The sequence below is a fragment of the Chaetura pelagica genome, unplaced genomic scaffold, assembly GCF_000747805.2.
Source record: "Chaetura pelagica isolate M959 unplaced genomic scaffold, ChaPel_1.0 scaffold344, whole genome shotgun sequence".
In the NCBI taxonomy this organism is placed as follows: domain Eukaryota; kingdom Metazoa; phylum Chordata; class Aves; order Apodiformes; family Apodidae; genus Chaetura; species Chaetura pelagica.
In genome coordinates, this window is record NW_009953098.1 from 7420967 (window position 1) to 7427759 (window position 6793).

Consider the following 6793-nt stretch of genomic DNA (forward strand, 5'->3'; position numbering starts at 1 on the left):
GGGGGGGGGGCACAGGGAGAAGGAAGCAGAACACAGTTTCTTTTTGTTCAAAAGTACACTAAGCTTCCTTTTGTCTATGCCTAGATGGCCATCCATCATGAAAATCATCTATTATTTACTGTAATTTAAATTTTTTTTCTGTGCTATACAGTACAGTTTCCTCGTTTCTTTGAGACTAACCTAGAGTCAACCCCATTTTCTTGCACAGATGATCTTTCTTTCAAGTCAGTGGGAGCTGCAGGAGCACATGGGTTGCAGAAATGAGGCTGAGCTACTCAAAGGGATTTAGATACACATTTTCCATCAAAATGAATGAAAGGTAAACCTATTGCATGCCTTGAAAAACTCAGTTACTGTTCTGAGCTTAATTCAGTGATAAAAGCTCCCTTTATTCAGCTGTTCAATAGTATTTTACCAACTCCTTTATGCAGCACTGCCATCATATAGTGTGCTCTGCGGCTATGTCTATTAGCTTGGCAAATACAACCACAACAAACCTGAGGCTAATGTCAAATTCTGATTAGAAATAACTCCATATTACCAGCTGACCATCTACCACTCCTACCCTACATACGTAATGTGAACCAGGCTCTTTGCTTGAGTACTCTGTTACCAGCCAGAAATAACTTTCCTGAAGTTTAGGAACTAGGTGGTATAAAGCCAGTTCAAGAGCAAAGAGAAACACTTCAAAAAACTGGAAGGGAATGTCCAGTCTGTGCTTTCTGACTAACTCTCAAACGTACTGTTTCCTTGAAGATAAAAATCTCCCTTAATATCCACCCTCTCAACAGTAAGGTTAGAGCAGACTCTAGAGAGGTACTCTGCAAACACAAGGATGCCATCCCACCAGAAAGGAGCACAAAAATAACCAGCATCCCTCTCCCATTCACTCACAATTCCTACCAGTATTAACTTGGTTGCCCAAATGCAAAGCAGAAACACACTGCATCAAGCACTCACTGTCTAGAAAGCTATTATCCCTTGCTGTGGATGAGTGAACACCCTTCTGCACAAACTAGAAGCCAAATAAACATCAGATAAAGCTTCTTAGAAACAGAGAGGTTTGAAAAGACATTTTAAAATAGCTCATAGTGGAAAATAAACTTCTTGCTAGGCTCTTCTGTTCTTGCGTGCTTCCTCCAACCCCCTTTCAACTGAAAAATCCAACAAGAAATCCACACAAGGGCTACCCATAAGTGTTCTTTACACCAAGAGCCCAAAATGCTTTTTAACATGATGTATTTCAGATAGGTTATGCAGATAAACAACCCTTCTCCTAGGTGACTGCCTGGGGACCCTCCCCAGCCTTAAGAAATCTGTTTTTCCTAAACCTTTTAGGGCATCTCAAAGTATAGCAAATGATAACAGTTCTTATCAGTCTTGTGTTGTGGCACGTCTCTTTCCTTAACAAAGAAGACAGAAGAGACAAAGAAAACCTCAGAGAGAAGCAGCTCCATGTAAGACTAAAATGCAAAGCTTGATAACACTTCTATGGGAAAGCAGAGACAAAGGAAAACACCAAGGATTAGTTTACCTATAAAGTAACAAAAAGAGAATCTAACAATTCTCCATATTTCATATTATCACAAAGCTCACACAGATACATAAAAACACTTATACTGAAACAAATGTGAGTATCAACCCAGCCCCTCCTTTTACCTGTATGTCACTCACTAATTCCACCAAAGTTTCACAGCAGAAAAGGCTGCCAGAGGCTTAAAAAGCTGCTTAACATCAGGGTGGAATTTTACTGAGGACCTGCTCCTGACTGTCCATGCAAGGAATGCAGCTGAAAAACTTTAGCATGATGGGTAATTTGCAGTTTGAATGATCAGGGGTCATCTGACAGCTCTTTAGCTTTCCTTGGTGCATGTGTGTTAGACAAGTGTGGTAATGCAGGTAAGCTAACTTAAACTAAATATCTCAAGGTAGAACACTAGTGAAGAGGAATTTTTTTAAATCCTCATTTTTCTCTTTTTCTAAAGTAAACAAGAAGTCAGCACTGAAACTCTTTGGCCTTATCACAACTTGGTATTTTTAGAAAATACCTTGCCCCCACTAGGCAACAGTTGTGGAATGTCAGGGGTGAGATAGATCGTGAACTGTGATGTTTTATAAAAAGTTTTTAAAGTTAGCATTTCCTAGGTGTTACAAAACAGTTCACCCTATCACTAAAGCTGTACCTTAAAAATGGTAATCACCACCTGGCCTTCTCCATCAACACTTAGAAAACTGACAAAATGAGGCTGAGCTTTACATTTAGGCAGCACATCAGTAGGAAATGAATGCATCCATGTGCTAATGTAGGCAGACACATGGAAAGAGCAAGATATGAAGTAGTTTAGAGGGCATTGTACAATAATTGTTGGCAAGCATTGGCTTTTTAACAGCCATGGCTTTCGAAATTGGGCAGCAACCCATCAGCCTGCAGGTGCTGAGCAGAGAATAAATTGCTTATCTGTCCCTGCTGCTCATTCTCAGGAGAGATGTTGTATGATGTCATTCAAGTGGCTGATCTCTTCAGACAGGCTTCTCCAATGACAGCATTTCAGTGCCAAAAGTATTGGTTTACTAATAAGGAAACATGACTTCTCTGAATTGATGTTTCTATATGCTAAGCACATAGGGATACCCTTGGGTAGTCACAAGTAGCAACTACTTTCTAATTAATTAATCCACACATCTCCTCTTTCGGCTACATCTGTGTACATCAGTACTGACATCAAAGTGTCTGTTAACTTCATCAAAAGTATTTCCTTTCGCCGAATTTCCCAGGGGCTGTATCAATACCTGCTTCCCTAAATAAAAGTGGCAGGTGGATGTAAAGTGAGTATCTGACTCCCCTAGTGCAGGAACAGTTCAAAATAGTTATTAAAAGGTCAGAGATCCTTCCAATTGACAAGGCACCAAGTCCAGGTGACACTCATCCAAAAGTGCTAATGGAAATGGAGACAGAAATTGGAAAACCTGTAGGAGACATTTTGACAAGCTCAACTGAGTAAAGATCCCTGGAGGCAGACAAAGGACTAACATAAACCAGTATTTTAAAAAGACTTACAAAAGAAAAGAACAAAACCACACAGATATAGATACAAACATTTATAGATTAGTATTCAGGAATATTTTGAGAATTATTTTCATGGTTCGGGACTTCAAAAAGCCAGACTTGTTCAACTGGATTCTGCAAGCAGGTGATAGGGTTTCAAGAAAATGCAAGTCTCCCTTTTGCTGCCTCCATATCTATGCCTTTGCTTTCTTAGTGAAAGAAAAACTCTGTTAGTGGGATCACATTTAATGAAAAGGGGCTGAAAGCGAATTCTGACAAGATCAGATGTCTGGAGTTAGTGCCATTCCTTATATATTATTGCATTCCGAAAATCCTACAAGTACTCAGCCAGAGAAAATACCCTGACTTAAAATCAATACTCAAGTCCTTTACCCTGCCAGTAATTGCTCTTTGCATGCAAAGCTGCTACCATATGCCTTCACTGGGAGAAAAACTAATAAGAGTTTCCTTATATTGGCAGAAAACCAAAGAACTCCAGTGTCTGCTCTTAGCACTTTTGTTCAGGGGTAGATTGGGAGGAGGTGGTAATGGCCACGTACCTTCCATCTGAACTGGAGAGCTGTGAAAGTAATGCAAAATGGCACTTTCAGTTCCTTCAGTAAGTTGCAAATCTCTAGATCACAACTGCCTGCATAAAATGTGTCAACCCACTGACATGCAATTCCTTATATATGTATCCAATATGTGTAGTTCCTGAAAGGGGATGCCCTGTTACCTTAGTGGGGATGTTAGAACAAGAGGTCAGAATGTAGATAAACACAAATCCCTATTTAAAGACAAGTTCTTCTGACAAAAACTGATCTGATTTAAACAAAGAAGTGAAAATTTTGCTGCTTCTCTGACCTTCCCAGACTGCATAAATTTGGAAAAACTGATCAGAAAGTTGTTATTTACTCTACCCAATGCCACTAAGGTCATATTGGTTTGAAGATAAGAGGTTTTTTTCAGAAAACTGAAAAAAATGTGAACTTTAGGTTCTTGCTTCTTAGATGTCTGAACATTTTCCTGTTAACATGTGAGTCTCCATGCACTGAGGCTTGTGGCATATCTGTGGGGGTACATGGATGCACTGAACCCTGTGTGAAGGACTGAATCTCCTATGGATAAAAACACTGAGTTTCTATCCTGCATCCTGGTGATGAGCTGGAAACATCAGCTACAGAGCTGCTACACAGCTCCATGGCCCCTCTTCACTTTGGGGATCCCTCATCAGAGAGCTGGCCAGTAGGGCACAAACCTGCAGACCTGCTGAGAGGAAGGGCCACATACCCTGCAGGTGGCATAGGCAGAAACAGGCAAGACTTGAGCCTACACAGAGTTCTTTGCATCCTTTTTTTCCTCATTAGTCACTTTGAAATGGAAAAACAGGAAAAAAACCATTACCTACACCATGTCAGTAGATGTTTTTTCTGTTTCTGTTCTAATAGAGTGACCAAACTTTCAAAGAGCAGAACTGCAGCCTATTCCAGGTGGATTCACACTTTACTACTTGCTAACAGAGAGAAGGTGAGCTGTGTCACACTGAAAGGATTCTGGTGTAGAAAGGCCACGCTCCTTAAGGTCAATGCATGCAAAAGACACCGACTCCTCATCCACCTCACACATACTTGCTCTTTTTGCAAGAACACTATTCCTGCTTGGAAGCATTCGGGCCACCTGGCACTGATTCCTCCCCCACCATGCTCTTCCTTTGAAATAGACTGATTTTAGTTTAAAGAACAGAAAATAAAAAGAAAAAGCACCAAATTCTACAGATCACATGTATTCCCAAACATCACAGGATGTGTGTGTGCACTCTGTTGAAATTGCAATCTATCCTCTCTAACATTTTCACCTGAGCTGGGCTGTTTGTTGGCATTGCAGTTGGCCAGACAGTAAGGGGTATTTGATCACGACTGTTTGAAAGATCGAATTCTACCTTTTGTTCCCCTGGGGTTGCAAGGCCATTTTAAGCTGTATTTTCTAGCTGGGCTTACTATAGTTTCTGCAGAAACATGTCATTTCCACCAGCACCTTTAATGCCAGTGTTGTTTAATCCCTTCCTGAAATGCAATGAAAGGGAATTTAGAAGCAAGTGAAAGTACCTAGATGAATAAAGATGGAGAATATCCGAATGTCAAAGCCTGAATTAGTTTGTGTGCCTGCATGCGTGCTGTTTTATTATAGTCCTGACTATTAAAAATGGGCCAGTGCACCACTGGTGGAATCAGAGCTTGAGAACTTCATGAGCTCTCTCAGTGAATCAAAATCACACAATCCCCTGTGCTAAATAACTTTGTGCTGATGTGCTCTGAAAATGCAGAGCCAGTCTCTGTTCCTCGCTCAGCCTGTTTATCACCTAAAGTGGGCTGGTATGAAAAGTACCTTCTGCCTTTGAATCAAATTACAAAAGCAATGGAGCAATGTCCAAGAAAAAGCCAGGGCATCATGGGAAAGCAATTAGGTCTGTGGTCAGCCATGCTCACTAAGTGACTGCTGGCATTCAGGTTTGAGGTGTATCTGGTTGGTTTGGGTTTTCTCCCCGTCCATCTGGCAGAACATGATCACATGCTATAATATTATGCTCTAATGCTTAAGTAAGTGACCTGTCTTCATCTGCAGGTGGCCGGCCTTCAGCCACCAGACACACTCAATAATTTGAGCAGTCCCCAGAGGGAAGCTGGGGTTTGAATCCAGCCCATCTAAATACTCATCATCACACCTTACTCCTTCCCCAGCAGTATGGTCCCAGGACTCTGTGGGGTTTGGAAAGCTCTCCTCTTCTTCATCTAATTTAGTATGAGCATAAATTAGAAATAGTTCCTTGGATGTCAGGAGAAATTCCTTGTAGTCCTTTCTGTTATAGAACAAATATCCTGTGTGCAAAACAAGTATGAAACACTCCCAGGAAAAAATTCTTCTCTCTCTTGCATCAAGGTGGCATTTCACACTCAGTCAGAACTGCCTGGTGAATCGGGCTGAAAAGAGTCAGTCCCCTAAGGGCAAAACCCAGAAGAGGGCAATACTGAGTCCTTAATTTTGCATTCAACTTTCTGCACTTAACAGCTCAAGAAAACAAGAGGCTCTTGCAATTAAATGCTATACAAACAACCAAAGCCACTGAACCGTTCCCATGAAGACACAAGAAGTTTGATTTGGATACAAACCTCTTCTGAGTCCCACTGAAACCAGTAAGAACTGTGTCTACAGATGGTTCCCAAAGCATCCTATATGAACTGGTGCCCTGTTCACACAGACATCCCCACTCTGCCTCACCAACAGTCTAAACTCTGAAGCATGTAAAAAGTAGAGATCGAGGCTATGATGCATATGCAAATGAAGTTAAATGAGGTTTGAAGGTTAAATGAGCTTCGTTATGTATATTTCCCATGCCATACTGCATTTTTATTAAATTCATACGAAGGAATGTGAGACAACAAAGCTGAATAGGGGAAGAAGAAAAATCGGAGCATGTTGTCTACCCAGACAAGTGTTTCTCAGAGGAATGGGGAACCTGCTGTGGACTTCAGTCTGATGGGATGCTTCTCTGCCACACCAGAGCTCTGCCCTGCCCATGCCCAATTATCTCTGGATCTCTTCATGCAAATTGGTCCTTCAGGCACAAGTGTCAGCCTCAGTTCTGCCTCAGCACCAATTTATCTGTTCCTCACATGTTGCCAGCTCACTCCCTGCCTCCCCTCAGCCACCCTCCCCAGCTGTGGCAGGGGACCCTGCTCTGGGCAGGAA